General features: G+C 43.8%; 1 protein-coding gene and 1 long non-coding RNA gene across 3 annotated transcripts in view; one reads left to right on the forward strand and one right to left on the reverse strand.

The window, feature by feature from the left end:
- Nucleotides 1-14,044, reverse strand: part of ANKRD22 (ankyrin repeat domain 22) — a 21,934-nt gene extending 7,890 nt beyond the window's left edge. Inside the window, exons 1-2 of the mRNA XM_082721083.1 lie at nt 13,918-14,044; nt 11,759-12,000 (exon numbers count right to left, since the gene is read on the reverse strand). The gene's annotated coding sequence lies outside the window, so the exon portion shown is untranslated. The remainder of the gene's footprint in view (nt 1-11,758; nt 12,001-13,917) is intronic.
- Nucleotides 7-7,733, forward strand: LOC309859874. 2 transcript variants are annotated; one of them, XR_014309002.1, is made up of 3 exons: nt 7-3,372; nt 3,565-3,760; nt 7,616-7,733. It is a non-coding gene; the product is annotated as an uncharacterized lncRNA (long non-coding RNA). The 2 variants fall into 2 exon arrangements; XR_014309001.1 differs by having other exon boundaries at nt 7-3,760.
- Nucleotides 14,045-23,108: the final 9,064 nt, after the last annotated feature.

The raw sequence follows: 23,108 nt of genomic DNA on the forward strand, positions 1-23,108 counted from the left end.
GGAGCTCTTGGGATTTCCCAGATTGCTTGGCAGTCAGATGTGTTTGCTGAAGGAGGGAAAAGGTGGAAGCAATACTGGAGATTCAGGTCAGGGACAAAACTGCCTGGTGGGTGGCTGGGTAGAGGAGGCCTGTCAGAAAGGCAGGACTTCCCTGAAGACAAAATAGGCATGGGGGAGGGGGAGTTGAGGGCAGCCCTGGGACATGAGATGAAGACATCTGACCCCCTGTGCTCAAGGAACCCAGCACAGGAGCAAAGACCTATTTTAGACAAATAATATATAAACAACAAATTAATTAACTGCATTCGATGCTTTTTATCTCCAGAATGTTAGGAGCTTTGCAAAGCACGGTGGGGGCTCACCAGCAAGACAGAAGCCTACCTCCCCTTGCTCACTTTGTCCCTCCTTCTGGACCTCTCTTCTTCTTCTTCTTCTTCTTCTTTTTTTTTTTTTTAAGATTTTATTAATTCATTTCACAGACAGAGATCACAAGTGGGCAGAGAGGCAGGCCTGGAGGGAGAGAGAGAGCAGGCTCCCTGCTGAGCAGAGGGCCCAATTCAGGGCTCGTTTCCAGGACCCTGGGAATCACAACTGAGCCGAAAGCTGAGGCTTTAACCCGCTAAACCACCCACGCGCCCCTGGCTCTCTCTTCTGTTTTCAATACCTCATGTTCGGTTCCTTCCACGTGGGCCTCTGCCCTCCCTGTTCCCTCGGTGCAAACCCATTTTCCCCTTCTCTGCCCTCCTGGCTGCTGCTGACCCATCCTTTGTACCCTCACTTTATTTTTACTTTATCCATCTTTCCTGACAGGGTCGGCGCTGGTTCGTCGCAACCGGGTAACGGTCAGTCTTTTCTTAGTGGTTTATGATCGTGGAGCGCAGGCACCGACCGAGGGGAGGCAGCCGGGAGTCTGAGTTCAGGCTGTCCGCGCCCTGCGCACAGAGGCTACCTCTGTGCAGTCATCACTGGAACCCATCCGAGTCCTATCCCCAGTGCTTACACAGCACCGACACACGGTAGGCAAATACTGAATACCCTCAGACCGATTTTAATTTGAGAGTTAAAAAAGAAAGAAACAAAGAAAGAAAGAAAAGACAAGACAAAGAAAAGAGCCCTTAGAATAATACCGGGCACAGAGATGGGACTCAGTTTATGGAAATTATTGTTCCTGCTCACTCAGTACTTCTTCAGTTTGGAAACAAAGACCTCCCCTGGGTGCCAGCCGCCGTTGTGGGGGATCAGGGAGGAGAATAAAACACGTGTCTGCACCCCGTGAAACGTATTTACCAGCTGGGAAGACGGTGTGCGCATGCGCGCCCGCGCACAGCCTCAACAGTTCAAGAGTTCAAGAAGCACGGATTCGGGTTACTCAGCGCCAGCTGGGGCGGACCGCAGGGTCATTGGCTAATCAGTTCATGTTCCAACATGGCCAAATGCCACAACCTGTGAGCTTTTTTTTTTTTCTTTGAGAGAGAGAGAGCTTGAGAAGGGGGAGGGTCAGAGGAAGAAGCAGACTCGCCACCAAGCAGGGAGCCCGAAGCGAGACTCGATCCTGTGACTCCAGGATCAAGACCTGAGTCGAAGGCAGCTGCTTAACCAACTGAGCTCCCCCAGGTGCCCAACCGGTGAGCTTTTAAAAGTAAAATGCTTTTAAACGCAAGGCCCCACTCATGAAAGAAACACCTCAAAGGAAAGTCAGCTGGGGAGCAGGGAAGAGGCGAGCTTCTGTACCCCAAAAGGAAACGAGCACCATACAGGGGTCTGAAATGCAGTAGGCAGTAGAAAAGCACAATCATACAACTCACTTTTCTACCCTGAAGTCATCCCTTGACTAGAACTGTCACCAGCTGGGCTTAGCAGTGTCCCCGGATTTTCTGTCTGGCCAACACAGAAGTGACTAGAGCCCTTGAAAGGACGCAAACTGGCTTGTCCTTGCCATTCTGCTCCTAACTCTTTGGTGACCGCGGACAAATATTTTCCCCTCATGTGTCTCTGTGTCCTCAGTCACAAAGCAAAGGAATAAAGTAAAAGTTGTTTCGTGTTGTCACACCCTATGACTGTCACACCCCAGACTGCAAGTCTTTCCCCAACCAATGCCTCCTCCGCATCAACAGTAAGGTCAACACGTAGTCTTTTTTTCTTAAAAAAAAAAAAAAAAAAGATTTTTTTATTTTAGAGAAAGAGAATGTGAGCGGGGAGAGAGGCAAAGGGGTGGGGGAGAGGCAGAGAATCTCAAGCAGACTCCCCACTGAGCACAGAGCCCAAAGCAGGGCTTGATCCCACAACCCTGAGATCATGACCTGGGCTGAAATCAAGAGTGGGACACTTGACCGACTGAACCACCCAGACGCCCCAGAGAGCTAGTTCTTTTTAAGCACAAACACTGCACAGAAACTTCCCAGGGAGATGCCCTATCACCTAAATTTAAATAACAAAAAAAAATGGAGCTAAATACAGCAGTATTAAGTGTTAAGACACTCAGTGCCAGGGGCATCTGGGTGGCTCAGTGGGTTAAAGCCTCTGCCTTCAGCTCAGGTCATGATCCCAGGGTTCTGGGATCCAGCCCCGCATCGGACTCTCTGCTCAGCAGGGAACCTGCTTCCCTGCCCCTGCCACCTGCTGCTCTGCCTACTTGTGATCTCTCTCTCTCTCTCTGCCAAATAAATAAAATCTTTAATTAAAAAAAAAAAAAAAAAAAAAAAAGACACCCAGTGACTCTCAGGGCTTTCTTAACCCCACTCGGGGGATCATACTTAACACATCAACCCGACCTTATCTTTTAATCTTTCTGAAGCTTTCTATATCCCAGCCACAGAGTTTCCGTGGGTCCCCTCCCCAAAAAGAGGTGTAGGAGTTGAGTGAACCCCAGAAAAGGCTCTATGCTGTTGAGAACTCCCAGTGTCCACCAGGGGGCAGCTCGGGGTCACGAAAGCACGACAAGGACAGGAGGGAAGTAAGTCCAGGGGAAATCTAAGGCCCAGAAAGAGGAAGAGGCTGTTCCCTAGGGCTGAGGGAAGTGTTATTGTGGATTCTGTTGACCTCTGGAGCTTCTGGAACTTGGGAGAAGTCTCGGTAAAGGGGAAGCCCGTGGAGAACTGGAACACTGTCGTGATGAATCTGACCCTTGGTACTCTTCTCTCCATTCTCACAGCCAAAGATCTGAGGAGGATTTGTGCTTTTTGAAGCAAAATGATTCAGGTAATTCTGATGCACTCAAGAAAAGTCTTCTCAGAAAACAAAAGAAGACATGTTCTTCCCCTTCAGATTAAGCAATCCTAGGGAATGATCTCCAAGGCTTCATTTTATTGGTACAATTAATCACTGGCCGTTCTTTCTGATGACTCATGCACATTGGGATTTGGAAATTTCTTGGTAAGTTCTTTCTTCCGGGTCAATTAAAAGGCACAGGGTTTTGTTTTGTTTTTAGGTTTGCTTAGCCCCATGGAGCCTTTATGGAACATGAAGGAAGGTCCCAGAAGTGCTTGGATTGTGGGGAATTGTAGCAATGAGGAGACACAGAGGCAGGGCACACAGTTATCTGTTTCGTATTCTTTCTCCTACAAGGTCCGCTTGGGAATACGTTGCCTTCGCTGCTGGGAGGCCAGAGGAGCCTCCCTGCTGACTTCAGACCCTAGAAGCTCTGAGGTCAGTGATGACAACCAGGAGAAAGCACGAGGAGGAGAAAGGGCGCCTTCTAGTTGCCAGGATGGAGCCGATCAGAAGCCCAGATATCTCCCTCCTGCCTCAGACCACCCAACAGGTGAGTGCAGAGCCTGGAGGAAGCAAGAACCTCAGTCTCACAGCCTCTTTTTCTTTCTTTTTTTTTTTTTAAGATTTTATTTATTATTTATTATTTATTTGACAGACAGAGGTCATAAGTAGGCAGAGAGGCAGGCAGAGAGAGAGGAAGGGAAGCAGACTCCCTGCTGAGCAGAGAGCCTGATGTGGGGCTCGATCCCAGGACCCCGGGATCATGATCTGAGCCGAAGGCAGAGGCTTTAACCCACTGAGCCACCCAGGCGCCCGGCCTCACAGCCTCTTGAACACGCGGACCTTCTGGCAAACAATGGCTACCCAAGGGAGAAGAGGACCAAGCTAGAATGACTGGAGCACGGGTGATACCACGAAGCAAAACAACCTCTAGTCAGATTTGTGAGTCTCTAAATTCCATATAGACAGTGAGCCTTGTTGCCAGCACCTGGACAAGCCGCTGTCACCAGCACACCTTCGTATACCCTCCGTCCATCACTCCGACAGGCTCAACCGTCCATGCTTCCAGTTCCCCACATATCTGTCCCCTGTCTGGGACTCGCCCCAAGCTCCCAAGGCTGGTGCTCATTCCTCAGTGCTCAGCTCCAGTATCAACTATCTAAGAGGAGCCTCGGGTGAAAGATCATACGTGCAACCACCGCCCCCAGCCCTGCCCTATATATCCTCTCATCAGCCTGATGCTTCCTCAATGCCACTTTAAATTATTTATACTTATTTTTTCAAGTGTATATTCATTTTTTTTAAAGATTTTATTTACATATTTGACAGAGAGTAGGCAGAGAGAGAGGGAGGAGGAAGCAGGCTCCCTGCCAAGCAGAGACTGATGCAGGGCTCGATCCCAGAACCCTGAGATCATGACCTGAGCCAAAGGCAGAGGCTTTAACCCACTGAGCCACCCAGGCGCCCCGCATATATTCATTTTTGAAACTGGTAACTCCAAGAGGTCAGGGTCCACTTCTATTTACTTATCACTATCTACCAGGAGCAGCGTGGGCCTGGAATGTGTGATCAGCAAATATTGTGGATTCCATAAATAGATGAGTGATCAAAGGAAGAAATATTTACAGATTTTTGGTCCTGGTTCCTGTTCCTACATTCAAGTAATCATTTCCTCTTAAAAATGTGACTTGGTACATTATCGTTTGTAAAAATACTTCTTTAAGGAAAGAATTAAGAAACCTATTAGAGTAGTGCTTTGTTTTTTTTTCTTTTTTGAATACACGGTGCCAGTATTAGGGGTTCAACACACAAAGTAGAGAGAGCTGGTAAGATCGTGAAGGAGGCATCTTGTTTCTACTATCTCTGCCTTTCTGTTTCTCGTATCACGGAATGACTTGACGCTAAACCAGATCTCACCCTGCTCTCATTTTATAAAGTCCCACAGGGTTCCCAGCGTGGTCAGTATAAATTATACATTTTCTTGACGTTTGGTCCAACAGCCTTCCCATCGCCCACAACTCTCTTCCTGTCTCCCTGAGTTCTTCCCCTCGACTCTACCAGCTCTCCCCAAAAGCCCTGTTTAACCTCTACTGCTCTGTGGACATTATACATCAATACAGTCTTTCTCCTACTTGCCATGTGCCTTTTTCTATAGTAACATCTGCCTCGCTGACAAGCAGGCCCATGCCCAAAAGATTAACATTAATGGTGGGGGTGGGGGTGGGTATGTGTCTGTGAGTCCTTCTGCTCATAGATCTCTTTATCATTAGACTTTTCTAGGTTTAAAGAGATACATCATTCTGATATGACTTTCATTTCTTTTGGGGCCTTTTCCCCAGCTGACAGGGCCAAGAGTCTACAGAATGTTCTACAGTTCTCTAAAGCATGAATTCCTGACCTCTTTGAGTTGAATTCCTACACATCTTCCTTCTTTCTAATTTTTGGAGTACTGCGCAGGGCAGTGCTTGTCTGCTGGATAGGGGTAGAAGGCAGCTCTCTGGAACCTAGATTTAGGGTTCCCTATTCTTTTTCCTCCGAGAAACAGGCAACAGTGTATCCCAGTGGGAAAGCACACTGGCAGAGAGCAGGGCAGTTAAGATCAACACATTCATGGAGGAAGCATGTGTCCCTCTCGAGAAAGCAAGCAGACACAGAGCTTTGCTTGTTCCTCAGTGGGGTAAGCATAATTCCCTTGAGTAGACAAACACAGGCCTCCTCTCGCAGCCCCCGATCTCCGGCCAGAAAGTACGTTTAGCTGCATTACTCTGGTCAAGTTGCTTAAACTCTCTTTGCCTCAATTTTTTTCATTTGTAAACTGAAGATAATAATAGTGATTCTCTTATATGGTTGTTCTGAGTATTAAATCATTAATGCACATTGAAGTGCTTAGAACATGACCACATATGTAACAAGCCCTAATTAAATGTTTGCTGTGGTTGTAAAGAGTGTGAACAAATACATTTGATAAGGGCTTACTTGAGTCAGCCCTGTTTCAGCATCCAGCCTTCCGAGCATGGATAGATCATTCTAATCCAGGTTCTCTGGATTAGAGAGCTCTAAGACTATCCTCTGTTGCAGATGTTAGCACAATCCGGGAATGCTTCCTTATGCTCTCCTTCTTTCTTAAAAATACTTCAGGAACATCCCCAGTGTCCACGGGTGGATGAATGGACAAAGGTGTGGCATATACATGGCAAGGAATATTACTCAGCCATAAAAAGGAATGAAACCTTGTCATTTGCAACATGGATGGACCTCCAGGGCATTCGGCTAAATGAAGTAAATGCGATATAGAAAAGCAAATATCATATGACCTCATTTATATGTGGCATGTAAGCAACACCGACAGCAGCAAAATAAAACCCACACAAACAAAAACAAAAAAATCCAGCACATGAAAACAGATCGGCACGTTGCCTGGGGTGGGGCGGGTGGGGAAGGTGAAATGTGTTGAATTGGTGAAAAGAGTAAAAAGGTACAAATTTCCAGTTATAAAACGAATAAATCATCGGGATGTCCCGTACAGCGTGGTGATTGTAGTTAATTCTGTACCGTGTATTTGGAAGTAGGTAAGGGAGTGGATCTTGAAAGTTCTCATCACAAGGAAAAAAATGTGCAACTTTCTGTGGCGATGGATATTAACGGAACCTACTGTGATGATCACAGACAAATACAGTCATTGTGTATTTGAAACCATTGAAGCATTTGAAACTAATATAATGTTATGTCAATTATTCCTCTCTCTATCTCTCTCTCTCACTCTCTGTGTGTGCGTGTGTGTGTATATCCCAAAATATACCTCTGGCATAATAATTATTTTGTGCTGAAGTCGACTGAGAGGAAGCAGCTATAAGGAAAGCTCTACCTTCCTCCCATTCAGCTAAAAGCCTGACATAAATTTATAAAGGGGCTTCCCCTCCGCTCTCTGCCAGGAAGGACAAAAGTCCCCCTTGTCAGCTCAGAGAAGTCACCAAAGGACTCAGCATAATGATGGACTGAGCAGCCCCAGTCCATTAGCTCCACCATATATTTATCCTCCACGGTCTGCTACCCTACAAACTCAAAGTCTCAGTCTCTCCTGGGTCTGATTGCTTCTCTAGAAATGTATGGTCCCTTGGTTGAGATGCTGTCAGAGTAGCTGGGAGTTTCTCACCGCGGGGTGCTCCCATGGATATGGACAAGGCCCACACCAATAAACTTCTGTTTCTTTTTCTTTTGTTGTGATTTCAGTTGTCAGATTTGCAGGGCTCCAGCCAATCAACCGAAAATGAGCAGAGGGACAAAGAATTTTTCCTCCCCTCTAGGGAAAAAAATGACAACCTTACCTCCCCAGTGTAGAAGAGCTTCCCACACTCAAACTGGGGAGTTGAACTCTACTAAAAGTCTTTTTTTTTTTTTTTAACAGATGCCCGATGACGAGCACAGTTATCAGGATGAGCACTGAACAATGTGGACAATTGCTGAACCGCTATGCTGCACACCTGAAGCTAATATAACACTGGAATTAAAATTGTCTTTTTTTTTAAGATTTTATTTATTTATTTGTCAGAGAGATCACAATTAGGCAGAGAAGCAGGCAGAGAAAGGGGGGAAAGCAGGCTCCTGCTGAGTAGAGAGCCCAATGTGGGGCTCGATCCCAGGACCCCGAGATTATGACCTGAGCCGAAGGCAGAGGCTTAACCCATTGAGCCACCCAGGCGCCCCTAAAATTGTTTTGAAAAGGTACTTTGAGGCAGTCTAGGGCCAAGGAAAAGGCAGGCCTGGGGGGCTCTTGCCCTGTTTTTAATTTAGTGGTTCCCATTCTTTACACTCAGGCAATGCAGAGCTGTTGGCCGAGGGCAGAAGAAAGACTGGGACATACATCACAGATGGGTCGGTTACGTTTATGTATTTGAGGGATTACTCCAGAGTGTCACACCTTCTTTGAAATCAGAGATGGAAGAGTCTCACAGAGGGGCCACCGCAGACCTTCTGCCTCAAGACACCAGACAGTAAGGCTAAGTTTTGTTTTGTTTTGTTTTGTTTTGTTTTGTTTCCTTTCAGAGGTAACCCCCACACGCAACTGCAGTTGCCGCTTACAGAAAGCAAGCTAAGCTTTCTTCTGAGCTAAAAGGACCCAGTGGGTTAAGGCTCTGCTTTTAGCTTAGGTCATGACCTCAGGGTACTGGGATCAAGCCCCACGTCAGGCTCTCTGCTCAGCATAGAACCTTCCTTCCCCTTTCTCTCTGCCTACTTGTGATCTCTCTCTGTGTCAAATAAATAAATAAAATATTTTTTAAAAAAAATAAAAGGGGGCACCTGGGTGGCTCAGTGGGTTAAGCGTCTGTCTTCAGCTCAGGTCATGATCTCAGGGTCCGGGGATGGAGCTCCGCATCAGGCTCTCTTCCCTTCCTCTCTCTCTCTTCCTGCCTCTCTGCCTACTTGTGATCTCTGTCAAATAAATAAATAAAATCTTAAAAAAAAATTTTTTTTAATTAAAAAAAATAAAAGGACCCACTTCTCCTCAGAGTTTACATCCATTGCTCAGGCCGGATCGTTCCAGTCCTGGGCATGGAGTAACACGCAGTGTTAGTTTAGGTGACATTTGGGGACACTGAGTATCTTTAAAACCTTGGGCAGAATCGGCGCAGCTCTAGAACCCACTGCCCTGGGCCCCATCCCTCTATCTAAAGCCAGCAAACATGCTGCAGTCCCCGCAGCAGAGCCCAGGGAGAGTGTGCTCATACCGGCTGAGAGTCTCCCGATATCAGCCATGGGGGAGGAATGAGACGGAACGAGATGTCGGAACAGACACCTCCACTCCGCAAACAGCATCCTGGGCCCAGCTGACACTGGAGAAGATTTAACACTTACTCCCAGTACAAACCTGCCACTAGAGCTAGTCCTACTAATGACTTTACAATCCTCAGTGGTGGCCACTTTTACCTTAAGGAAAAAAAAAAGAGTTGATATCAAGGGGGAATTCTGCAAGTTGAGAAACTATTTGCCAAAATGATAGTCAACTGCCTTCTTTCTGGAAACGGTGGACTTCCCAGGGATCATGTGTTTCACGTCACTGATGCTGGAGTTAGTGGACAAGTGTGCACAATCAGATGGAAGGTTCTAGAATCCACATGCCATGGATTGGCATGGCTAAAACATCTAATTCAACACTACCTTAGTTTACCTTTGGTTCAATATTAATTATGAGCTTTGAATAATTATCTTTGATCTTCTAGGCATGTTAGGGATTTTTAGGGGTGCATGCATACATGTGGGTTTGTGTGTGTGTGTGGTTGTTGGATCTGTCTTTAAGTACAGTAAATTCCAAGTCGCTTTGTCCTCCATATATTTGGAAAGTGAAACACTGATTCCACTTCTGGGGATAGTCTCATAGATACTGAAGGGGTTCAGGGTAAGTCTCCCCACTTTTAGCATGTGAAGTCTTTTGAGCTAGAGGCAATCAAGATCCAGCAGGCTCAAAAGAAAATTTTGCCCTTCCCTGAACTACTGAGAAGAAATTAAATTAGGGGTCTCTCCCAGAATGAGTTTTTCCAGAAATAAATGTTATCTGAGGGACCATTAGTAAAGCAGAGCACACATCTCATGGTTAAACATCTGTTCTCCTTTTCACCTGTGAATGGCCTTCTCTCCATTGAATCCAGGGTCCTACTGCATGCCTCAGTTCAGGATGGCATATGTACCTCCTTTTACCTTTCTGTCCTTGAACTCTCAGGTTGGTAGGGTTCCCATATATACAAAATAAAATTTGATTTTCTTCTGTTAATCTGTCTAAGGTCAATTTAGTTCTTAGACGAGTCAGAAGAAATTTTGAAGAGTAGAAGAAATTTTTCTTTTCCCCAGCAATACTTAAAAACAATTCAGCAGGGGCGCCTGGGTGGCTCAGTTGTTAGGTGTCTGCCTTCAGCTCAAGTCATGATCCCAGGGTCCTGGGATTGAGCCCCACCACCAGTGTCGCTCAGTGGGAAGCCTGCTTCTCCCTCTCCCATGCCCCCTGCTTGTGCTCCCTTTATCTCTGTGTCACTCTCTATCAAATAAATAAAATCTTAAAACAAAAACAATTCAACATATCTTACCTTGCCTTGACTTATTCAACTACTTGCCAAATCAACACCCCATCAACAAACAATTGTACTGCGCAGAGACATTTTTTTTTTTTTAAACATAATTATTCTCAGGACCTAGATCGAACCTGGCTACTCCAAGTGTGGTCTGCCAAGTGTGGTCCGGGGACCAACAACATAAGCTTTGATGAATGGAGATGCATAATCTTCGGCCCCACCCAGATCTACAGAAAAAAAAATCTGCAGTTGAACAAGATCTAGGTGATCTGTACTCATATTAAAATTTGAAAAGCCCAAGCCTCATAGCAATGCTTCTCTCCCATGGGTGGCAAACCAATCACCTATGGGAGAGTCACCTGGGATGCTCCCCCAAAAGCTGTTTCCCGACCCTACTACAGACTGAGTGCGTGAAATGGACTGTCTGGGCTGGGGTAGTAATTGTCGGTTTCATATATATGATCTCTTCACCAAACTAGAATCACTGAGCAAGACACGCCTGGAATTTTAAACTGATCAACGAGTATACTGACTATAGAAAGACATGCACAGACACGCACCCACACCGGACAGGTATTAGAAACAATTGCAAATGCAGAGAAACTGTCTTTAATATGAGGAGGAGAACCACCCTCCTCAAGGAGGTTGCGTTGAGCATTTGTGATGAAATGCAGAATAACCGGTTAATTGTGTTAGAGAGGAAAGGGAGTAAATTGTGCATAATAACATCATTATCCCTTACACTCTTGTGTATACATTACTTGTACTCCTTTGACACATTATTACAAATTTATTTGATTCTAATAGGTTACTTTCAATACAGCGGAAAACATTTTTTGGATTGATCAGATGGGAAAAGAAAAAACTCAAAGTATCACAAATATATTCTGCATTTATCCTCTTTTATACAAGGATAATCTCTATTTATAATTGCTGCTAGTGAATTTCTTTCAAATGTCAAGCTGAAAGGTGTCGCTCTGTCCGTGTGGTTCCATAAAGGAGCCGGTCTATTTTTGTATGTTTAGAAAATCCAGTTGGATACAATTTTCATTTTTCCACTGGAAGTTTGACATCAGAAAACACGACTCCATTAACTCCATTTTCAGAAGTTCCTGCAAGATCCAAATTACCCCCACAAACATCTAGACATCGTGACATAGATAGCGTATTGCTCTCTCCTTGGACGTGGATAGAGTTTTAGAATTGCAAAATAATTGGCTTTAAAATTTTAAATATATAGGGGCGCCTGGGTGGCTCAGTGGTTTGGGCTGCTGCCTTCGGCTCGGGTCATGATCTCAGGGTCCTGGGATCGAGCCCCGCATCAGGCTCTCTGCTCCACAGGAAGCCTGCTTCTCTCTCTCTCTCTCTCTGCCTGCCTCTCTGCCTACTTGTGATCTCTGTCTGTCAAATAAATAAATAAAATCTTTTAACAAAAAACAAAACAAAACAAAAAAGTAAAATTTTAAATATATCAAAAAGATGAATACACAGCTCTTTGTTTGGGCTTAACACTCACAGAAAGCTAAACAAGAAAAAGGCACATTTTTATGGGAGCAGGAAATTACATTTGAAAGGCAAGAGCAGTTTTCAACACCTTTGGAATCTTACTTCCAGAAAGATCACATACCTCAGAGTATAGGATTCCCATGCCGGCCCTTCGCAGATTGGCGTCGCCCTTACCGCTTCTTGAATCTTCTGAAAGTATTTCTGATTAACATAAAATCCTTCCCTGCCAAGAGAAAAGTCCCTAGAAGCTGAGGCTGGTGGCACGTCCTTTCTTCCCACACTTGTAAAATGCTCTTCCAATAACACAGGCAGCAACACACCTACTAGAGAGCCCAGCCCAACGCAACACGGGCATTGGTTTACAGCGCAATGACCTAAGTGTGCATCATCTAAAGTTACATGCCCGAGGAACCGGTTTCTGAGTCACATTTGCTCTGCCAGTAGTGATATGTGGAGAGAAGGGAGCAAAGTCAAGGGGAAAGGGAAGTTCCCAGCCTCACAGGAAGGACTCGGGGTTCAAAATAGGGCATGGTAGTTAAGACATTTCCTAATTGAAATCTGGTTTTCAGTGGCTATTGAGAAAGGCTAGGGATGAGCAGACTTGCTTGTTAGAGCCATGTATATCTACCCCGGGCTTGACTTTCATGAAAAATAATCCTGAAGGGGCACCTGAGTGGCTCAGTCTGTTAGGCAACCGACTCTTGATTTTGGCTCAGGGCATGGTCTCAGGGTCCTGAGATCGAGCCCACTGTCAGACTCCACACTCAGCACGGATTTGCTCAAGATCGTCTCCTTTTTTTTTTTTTCTTTTTTTAAGATTTTATTTATTTATTTGACAGAGATCACAAGTAGGCAGAGAGGCAGGCATAGAGAGAGAGGCGGAAGCAGGCCCCCCAACAAGCAGAGAGCCTGATGTGGGGCTCGAACCCAGGACCCTGGGATCATGACCTGAGCTGAAAGCAGAGGCTTTAACCCACTGAGCCACCCTGGTGCCCCAAGATCACCTCCATCTCCCTCTGCTTCCCCACCCTGCTCAAAAAAAGGGGGAGGAATAGAATAATAATCTTCTAAACTGTCATTATGGAATTTTGCTATCCTTTTTTTTTTTTTAAGATTTTATTTATTTACTTGACAGAGAGAGACGCAGTGAGGGGGGACACAAGCAGGTGGAGGGGAGAGGGAGAAGCAGGCTCCCTGCTGAGCAAAGAGCCCAATGCGAGACTCGATCCCAGGACCTTAGGATCATGACACAACTGAAGGCAGACACTTAATGACTAAGCCACCCAGGAGTCCTGGATTACTTGCTGTCCTTAAGCATGGATAAAGTCATTTGTTTCTCCTTGATGGTCCTGATTAATATAAATAAATTAAAGTAATAAATTAAATAATAGATGAAGTTTTTAAGCTATATTATTTTATAGACATAAATGTGTTCACTTGCACGGGCATTTTGAATAAAGCTTGAGCAATTCAAGCTGAAAAAACTCAGATCTTTGAAGATTTCAGTCCCATTTATATCCTAGGTAATTAAATTGTCCTTCAATGTTTAAATTATACTTATAATATCACTATATTTAATTTTCTTTAATAAGTACTTTAATTCTGAACCTAACAAGTAATACTTACCTAGCGAAATGGTCTCATATATCTAATAAACTTATTAACATAATAAATATTAGTTGTCTTAAAAATTCTAATATAAATTCAGCCAAATTATTTTATAATATTCAATTTTAACATTGTAAGTCTGAAATCAATTGCTGCATTACATGTTTTAAACGGAATCACTAGGCCACTTGGTAAAACACGGTAATACGGCAAATCTCTTCAACATTCTAAACATTTTATATAATAAATATAATGCCAACCATTCACACATTATCTCTGAACACAATCACAGCGAAGTGTGGAAATTTTCCAGAATTAGAAAATCCACACATACCCATGAAAAAAACAGTTTCAACCATCCCAATCAAACTGATGTGATTTTTCCAGTCTCTGAAGTTTCTTCAGTGGCCAAGAATAAGGGGCCACGATCCAAGACCTGAGCCTACATATATTCAGGGAACTTCTTCCTACTCCCCTGATGGACATCATGAGCTATTTTTATGAGTTTTATAACAAGAATTACATACTTTACCTTGGACTTGGCTTTCGGACCAACCTCCCAGGAGTTAAGAATTAACGAATTCTTCTGTTGAGGATGGGAATCTGCAGTAACCACCAACGAAGCAGCTGACTTTCCTTTTGGCTTGGTTTGATTTTGCGTTTCTTAAAACACGTAAGACATTTGAGTATCTTTCCCTTTGATGTAAACATTAACGTTTTTTCCACTGGGTGCTTCACGTTCTTACGCAAGTCTTCTATAACCCCTTTCAGCTTCTTTATAACCTCTTTCAACAAATTACTGGCTCCAGAACTCTTCGCCATCCCTGCCTCTCTAAGGCTGCTGCTGGCTTCCTTCTCCAAGCTCCTTCCTCCCTGATCCAGAGGATTCTTCCACTTCCCGTCAGGACCAAAACTCACCTAATTGGATTCCGTGTCTCTCTCTTGACTTCATCTAGAAAAGTAGCAAAATACACCACCCTAACATATGCCTCTTGGACATAAGGATTGTTTTGATACGGTTGTTTCTGAGATACGGTTGTTTCTGAAAACCTTCAGACATACAAGAGAATCTCTGAAAACAGAGGAGAAGTTACTTTTTTGTAAAGGACATTTACATATATAAAAGAAATTTCCCAGTTACTAAGGTGCCTCCCTGGGGAAGAGGAGGTTGATTCTAAATCTCCATTGAAGATTAATTCTCCGAATAATGGAGAAAGTAATGACTTAAATCTGTGGGACAACTGATGCTGTTTATTGTGCTTTTCCTGGTAGCGTCCCGTAACTGCCCCTCCCCCATCTTCCATTCTCTTCAGCTGGAGATGATGGTTAAAATGTTGGTTTGGGCCATTTCAAGGGATTTTACTCAGTTTTCCTGGGTCTCCTTTGTGTACACATGAGGTACACATGTTATTACCAGCGGTTTGTTTTTCTCTTGTTAATCCATCTTTTGTGACGAGGGTTCCAGCCACAGAACCTAGAAGGGTAGGGGAAAGATTCTTTTTCCTTCCCGACAATCTGGTTCTAAAGGCACAATACTCATATAATTATGGTAGATGAACTTTTTGGATGTAGGGTTGAACCTGAAAAACAAACCAATAAAAAAGCAATTGACTCATTGCAGTTGGTAAAAACACCCCAGGGCAGTGAGTCTCAAACAGCGACAATTTGGCCCGCAGATAGGACTCCCAGATATAGCAAACAAAATACAGGATGTTTAGTTAAATTTGAATTTTAGATAAATTTCTGAAATACCGCATGGGGAATGCTTCTACTGAACAACTATGTTGTTTAACTTAAAATGAAATGGGTGCCTGGGTGGCTCAGTCCTTTAAGCGTCTGTCTTCAGCTCAGGTCATGATCTCAGGGTCCTGGGATGAAGCCCCAGGTCGGGCTCCCTGCTCCGTCAGGAGTCTGCTTCTCCCTGCCCCTCACCCCGCGCTCTTGTGCTCGTTCTTTCTCTCTCCCTCTCCCATAAATAAATAAAGAAAATCTTCAAAAATAAAATAAAATAAAATAAAATAATAAAGCCATTGCTCTAGCCGTTGTGTGGAAAGTGGATTTGAGGCAGGCAGAAGAAAAAACAGAAAGACCAGTTAAGAGGCTACGGAGATAATCGTGCGGAAGTCAGGAGAGCAGCAGTGGGGACAGAGAGAAGAGGAGGTAGGAGGTAGAAATAAGGGGCATTTTGTTGAAAATGCATTGTTGAAACAAACTTCTATGCCCAAGATGGGCCACACTTGCCCAGAATGTCACATCAGGAAACCAAAACTGAGAGAACTTTCCTGTTCCTGTAAATGCTCCATTTTACCAAAAAGGAGGCATTTCCAGCCACCCCATAGCCAACTGCCAAGAATCTGTGCTAATATCATAGTTTTAAACAAGGTCAAATCCTCACCCCTGGCCAATCAACTTAAACCAAAGACATTTACCTTATTCCCTGATTGACCTGTTAGCCGGGGTGTCCTGTGTCCATATCACTGCTTCTAATGCTCAATAAAACTTGCCTCTGCCCCACTTCCCTTGAGAAGAGTGTCCTAGTCCTCCTGCGGTACTCCCCCAGTCCAAAGGATATCAAACTAAATTGCTTTATTCTTGTCATTTGACAACCATTTCCTCCTGGCACCAAAAGCACGTCCCTGTACGTTGATCTGTGACACTCACAAGAGCTCTCTGTCAATTACATTTCTCTTTGCCTCACTGGCCTCCTGTTAGATTTCCCCCATAGGGAGCACTCCAGGAAGGCACAAGATGAAGGAGGCAGAAAGAGAGCTGCTCATTCCTATGTGTTAACTGATCCCATCCTCCTAAGCCCAGCAATAGCCCTTCATCCTGGAAACAGCCATAGGCTGGCTTTTCCCTGCACTGTCTGGAAGAGCCAAATCGAGCCCTTCAGAGGTACCGACTCCCACCACCCAACGAGGTGCAGCTCCTCCCCTGAGCTCCCACAGCAGCAAGCAGACCATGTCCCGCCTCACTGCCTGGGTCCCCAGCATTCCAGGGTCCTTCCCTGCAGCTCCTCCATTCTGGTAACCCCAACCTCTGGTCCTTGTTCCCCCAGTCCAAGAAGTGGTGGCTGCTTCTGCCATTTAGTTGTAACAGTGTAACAAAGTGTTACCCCTCTGCTTGTTCAGCCCTGAAAGGCCCACTTTATTAATTCCTTATATTAAATTCTTTCAGTTAAAATAACTGTGGTTGGGCACCTGAGCGGCTCCATTTGTTAAGCATCTGACCCTTGATTTCAGCTCAGGTCATGATCTCAGGGTCGTGGGATGGAGCCCCACCTCTGACTCTGTGCTGGGCGTGGAGCCTACTTAAGATTCACTCTCTCCCTCTCCTTCCACCCCTCCCCGCCTCGCCCTGGCTTTCTCTCAAATAAATAAATAAACAAATACATAAATACAGATAAAAATGAAAAATAAAAAAGTAAGTTGTATGGTTTTCCTTACTGGGCTCTAGCTGATGTAGTACGCTGGAGTTGTGTAGAAGCTACAGATGAGTGATATTCGGAATCACAGATCAAGGAAGGCATGCACGTTTCCAGCTTCACTGTATAGGGTTATTTCTTCTTTAAATAACATAACAACTTTTTCTTTTCATTTTAGCACCTTTAAAGGTGAACAATGGCTATCCAATCAAATAAGCACTTTTGCTCACCAGAATGTTTGTGTTTCTGAGTGTTATGCATTGGAGTCCCAACATCTCTTTCTACAATTCTCCTGCTTGTGAAAGCTTTTTAGGTCGCTTGTTCGCTTAAAATAAAGTCCCGGATTCTGAGGCCAAATCACATTAATTATTGTTCTGTACTAAGATAGGGTCCTTCCTCCAAGACTTAAAAAAAATCTTGTTAAATTTGAAATCAGTCTTGAATTTTCCAGAAAGAGGTTTATGATAATGGGAAAGGAAATGGGGTCAGCCATCCCTGAAAATTAAAAAAAAAAAAATTGACATTTTAAGTTTAAATTTGAAGTAGGTCACTTCATTGCTTAACACTTACACCACATTTAATTCCTCGGCGGCTTCTACTTCTGTGTCACCCTCCATAATGTATTCCCAGAATCAGTTACTATCATGTGCTGTAATGGAAACATCAAGAGTAAATACCATGCTCCCACCGTCATTGGAATGCTGTGATTTTCTAGATAACTTCACATATCTGAGATGAGAGTTTATTTTTATTTCTTGGTAAAAGCAGAAAAGAAGCTAAAAAGTCACTATATCACTGATGAATCTGTTACATTGGATGACTGTTATGGGATATAACCACCTACTTTGGCAAACCGTCCACTATTCCTCCAGGGACGGGGGAACCTGCTGGTAGAATTAAATTATAAGGCTTTTGCCATTTTGCAGTAAAACCAGTTTTTAAATAAAAACAAAAAAACAATGGGAGACAAGCTATACTCTTTAGGGTGTGGGTTTACTACTTGGTCCTGGGGCAGAAGACATTACCTACTTTATTTACACTTCGAACTGCAATTTTCCATCACTCTTGGTGCCTTTTGGGGCTTGACAAAGAGAGAAGTTATGTCTACTTTCTCGTGGGGCCTTAATGTTCAACCTATTATGTTCTCTTCTGAGGTTATGAAATGCAATCTCAATTTCTTCTGGAGTTTTGTTTGTTTTGTTCTATGTCCTAATAAAGGGTTGCTTTCTGGACTTTTTGTTTTGTTTTTTTGAATTCAGCTGTTGTTAAGGTCAGGCCTGTCAGACTGGTGGTGGGCCCAGATTCTGAGCTTTCCTCTTTAGAGATTGACCTATTCCCCCCAGTCCTTGGTAAAGCCCAGAGCTTTTTGGCCAACCATTTCTCATAGAATAAGGCAGGGTCCCAAGGTCATCATCTCACGTATCATTCTTTTAATTCAAGGCATTCCTTCTTTCTCCCTGTCGATCATGAATCCACCAAAACTAGTGAACCCGAAACATTCCATTATGTTGCCATTTTAATATTGCTTTGAAAGCATGAAGAATGGCACCTCTAAAAGGCTGAAAAACCATAGCATAGCATTCGGGGACAACCATTCTGGAAGGTTCTCAGCATGCTGCCTGATGGGAGTTTTTGTCTATGTTCTCAGCCTCTCTTCCCCTTTTCCCAGTTTGCATTTACTCTCACAATCATGTTATGAGTCACCTGTGTGGTGCACGGCTTAAACCGACTAATGAAACGGATGCATAGACATTCCATGGGCCATTTAGAATATAAGAAATACCTACATCTTTACCTTTTCAATCAGATTGTAAGTGGGTGGAGCCCACTGTCCGAGGCTTTGAAGAAATCCAAGATTGCTCAAGTTCCCTGGGCTTTCTCCCTCTCCTGGGATGTACCAGAACCCTTGGGGTCTCAGCACACGTGGCTCTAGGCAAATGAGCTAGGGTGGTTATTAGCCTCCTCCTTGTCATTATTCCATAGCATGCCTACAAAAATCTTGACAGCTTGCTAAAATGTTAATTCCTCACACTCACACCAGATATGTGAGGACCTGGGGAACGACATGTTGATAAACATTCCAGATGATTCTGAAGCTGGTGTCCATGGCCACTTGTGATTTTTTATCTTTCTGATCTAGAAGCTTGGACAGGAAGCATTTATCCAGCTCCAAAGGCAGCGTTGGACTTGTAGATGAATGCGGTTTGTGAGGCGCCTGGCTGGCTTGTTGGTAAAGCACGTGACTCTGGATCTTGAGGTCATGAGCTTGAACCCCACACTGAGTGAGGAGCCTACTTCAAAAAAAATAAATAAAATATTAAGAATGGATAAATAAATCCATTTGAGTTTGAGATTCTAAGACTTCTTCACATAAAATTAATGAAGTTGTGCAACGCCTGGGTGGCTCTGTCTGTTAAGTGTCTGCCTTTGGCTCAGATCATGACCTTGGAGTCAGGTCATGACCTTGGAGCCCGGGGATCAGGCTCCCTGCTCAGTGGGAAGTCTGCTTGTCCCTCCCCCTGCCCCATTCATGCTCATTCTCTCTCTCTTTCAAATGAATAATCTTTTTTTTTAAGTAATAAAGCTGTATAACAAATACTATTTCTGACTTTAATGACCGTACCCTCTCGATGATGATACTCATTTCTCCATAGTCCATTTTTGGTCCAGAACTGACTGCTCATTTCTATTCTAGGCATAAAACCTAAAAAAGACCTTATAGTAAATAACCCATGGAATAGGAACACATTCACGCACGGGTCTGAATCCCTGCTACCAGGGTTTTGACCTACTACGTTTTTTACCCCAGGTTTTTCTTCCTTGGCCATCAATATTTGCTTATTTCTTTTAATTAACGTGTGCTCAATGAGGATGCTGTCACTCTCCCCACCCAGCAAACTTACTTCTTGGAGGGAGAAGAGAAACTCAGTTTTTGTGCCTGCAGCACAGGTATAAACACAGTACGTAAACGGAGATCCAATGTACCTGTGGCACTACAGTTTCATGGAGAAACGTCACTTAGGGAGGGGGGCCTCCAAAGCTTCCTTAAAAAGAAACAGGAAGGAAAGTTTGAGAAACATGGCTGCACCTAATTTCAATCTTAGTTTTTTAGTTTTTAAAATAGACATCTTTTATGGGGGCACCTGGGTGGCTCAGTTGGTGAAGCATCTGCCTTTGGCTCAGGTTATGATCTCAGGGTCCTGGGGTCAAGCCCCACATTGTTGGGCTCCCTGCTCAGCGCGGAGTCAGCTTCTCCCTCTGCCCCTCCCCCCTGCTGGGGCGCTCTCCCTCCCTCTTGCTCCCCCTCAAACAAACACATAGTTGATACTTTCAGGGAGTAGTCTGAGCCCTTTATACATATTAACTTCTCTAACGTGGTCAACAATCTTTGACCACGGTAAACCCAACAATGATTTAACAGATGAGGAAGCGGAGGCCCAGAGACATAAAATAATTCGCCAGGGTGACCTGACTCTGAATGGCAACATGAGAGCCAAAACCAGGACACATGGCCTCAGAATCTGTCACTAGAGCCATCACCTTATCTGGCCTCTCTTTTGGTAAACAGCCTTCCCGTCTTCCTAAGGATGTGTGTGTGCTTCATAAATTAACTTGCAAAAAGTGAGATATTTTTTGTGCAATTATTGGCATCCCACATTTTTGTTTCCTGCTACTTAGTGACTCCCTTTCCAGTTACAAGATAGCCCTCGGTATGATTTTTTGTGACTGCCTTAACATTTCCTTGGTATCGATGACAACAGCTCTCATTTACTTAGCATTTCCCAGGGCCAAGCTGTCTACCAGGTGCTTCTCACATATCGTCTGGCTCAAACTATGAGGATAGTAATTTCTTGAGATAATAAAAAAAAAATTATGGCTTGAATGTACGAGTGTTTCCTATTCACTGGGCACATCTGAGGGACCTCGTTCACATTAGTGCTCTCTCACAATCACCCAGTGAGGCTGACACCACTATTATCCCCACTTGTACAGAGGAGGAGACTGAGACTTTGAGAGGCAAAATTATCTGCCCCAAATCAGCAGGTGACAAGAGGCCGAATGTAGCTAAAAACCTTCCTCTAGGTAGACTACTTGCTGCCATGATGGTGTCTTGATTTCCAGACCTTGACTCATGTTGGCTAGACATCCCTAGACTACTGGGGCTCCCATTGGTCACCGTGAGCTTGGATTCCCTGACCTTTTTCAAGTTCAACTCGTCCAGCCATCGTCTCATTGCATTCCAACATGGGTGTTATTAACTCTGACCAAATAAATGGCACAGAAGATAAGTCCATAATTCTTGGAATGTTCCCCTCTCAGAGTGGGTCATTGGCCCAGAGGCAAATGGCATCATTTGCAGCATTATTTGTAGGTGGGCAAACAAAAAAGCTGAATTAGCTAAGAGCTAGTGTCAGGTTTCCTGTGTCATTTCAACAGGAAAAATATTAAACATATAGGAGGCAATATTTTTTTCTATTTTGTGTTTAAAATACAAAGAAGAAGAAAAGTTACAGAAGTATCCATATTCACTGTGGCTATGTGATGTCTCCAAGTAGAAGATGATAAGAAATGCTATTTTCCAACTGAAATCCATATTTCAATGCGTGGCTTTGAAACTGTAAAAAAAGGGAGAATTATGCAAAAACATTTCCTTAGAGGAAAAAAATAAACATCCCCTAAAGAAATTTATGGTGTGGCCAAGTGAGTTGAGGGGTTGTGCTCCTCAAGAGCTTTTGAACCTGATTTGAACCAAATATTGACTCTTAGTTTATAATTCTGACCCTTAGGGGACTATATACTCGGGAATTTGGCAGTGATTCAGGAAGAAACAAAGTGTGGGTGAAGGAAGGAACTATCTCACAAAGAAGGAAGTGACTTAGTTGGTGCTAAGAAATATGAGAGGTTCTTGGGGCACCTGGGTGGCTCAGTGGGTTAAAGCCTCTGTCTTCGGCTCAGGTCATGATCCCAGGGTCCTGGGATTGAGCCCCGCTTTGGGTTCTCTCTTTGGCCGGGAGCCTGCTTCCCCCTCTCTCTCTCTGCCTGCTTCTCTGTCTACTTGTGATCTCTGTCTGTCAAATAAATAATAAAATCTATTAAAAAAAAAAGAAATATGAGAGGTTCTTATACAGACATTCAGCCCACACACTCCGCAGGGGGCCAAGGGCAGGCAGACCCAAGATGGGCCACTTGGGCATGAATATCATTTTGAGTTACAATCAAAACCCAGTAGATTCAGGAAAAGCTTTTACCTTCCAGCTCAAATTAATTCAGATAGAAGACTTGCTCCAGTAAGAGAGATATCACTATTGATAACTTCATTATGATATGAACTAGGTGTGGTAATCAAGGAGGAACCTAGCAAGGACTGTTAGATCAAAGTCCTCTATGTCACATTGTTTCTGAAGGGCCCAGTATGGATTTGTTTACAAACATTGGCTCTTTGATCTTCCTGTGAATGGCATTCGTTCGCTTTCAAGTCCCAGACCCCTACCACCTCAGTTCTAACTCATATGTCTTTGGAATTTCCATGTCCATGTGGATTCTACATACACATAAAATTTAATTTTATTATCTCTTGTTAATCTGCCTCATGTCAATGTCAATTTGATTCTTACTCCAACTAGAAGGACTTCGAATGGAAGAGAGAATTCTTCCTCCCCAACATCAGTTAACCACCAAAGAAGTTTGAGGATCCAAGATGGAAAATTCCATTCATCTTCAAATGCCTGATGTCCCTCCAAGTTTAAACCCAGTGCAGGTGGAGTGCAAAATGTTACAGCCATTCTGGAAAATTTTTTGGAACATCTACTGCAGTTCTATACATGAGTACACTTGTGACCAAAAATTCCACTCTTAGCATACGCTTAACCAAAATGTAAATACCAAAGACATAAAAAAATTCAAGTGGGCATTATTTGCAATGGACAAAAGTTGGACTCCATGAACTGTGGAATAGATAAATAAATTTTTATATAGGAATATAATGGAACACTAGACAGCAATACAAATGAACAGACTACTGTTACATGCAAAAATACAGATGAATCCCACAACCATAATGTTGAACAAAGAAGCTAGACACAAAAAAGGATGTACAGACAATTTCATTTTTATTTTTTTTAAAGATTTATTTGAAAGAGAGAGAGAGAGAGAGACAGCACAAGCAGGGCAAGGGGCAGAGGGAGAAATAGGCTCCTTGCTGAGCAGAGAGCCTGATGCGGGACTTGATCCCGGGACTCCAGGATCATGACCTGAGCCAAAGGCAGTCACTTAACCAACTGAGCCACACAGGCACCCCA

The sequence above is a fragment of the Mustela nivalis genome, assembly GCF_964662115.1.
Source record: "Mustela nivalis genome assembly, chromosome: 2".
Classification (NCBI taxonomy): Eukaryota; Metazoa; Chordata; class Mammalia; order Carnivora; family Mustelidae; genus Mustela; species Mustela nivalis.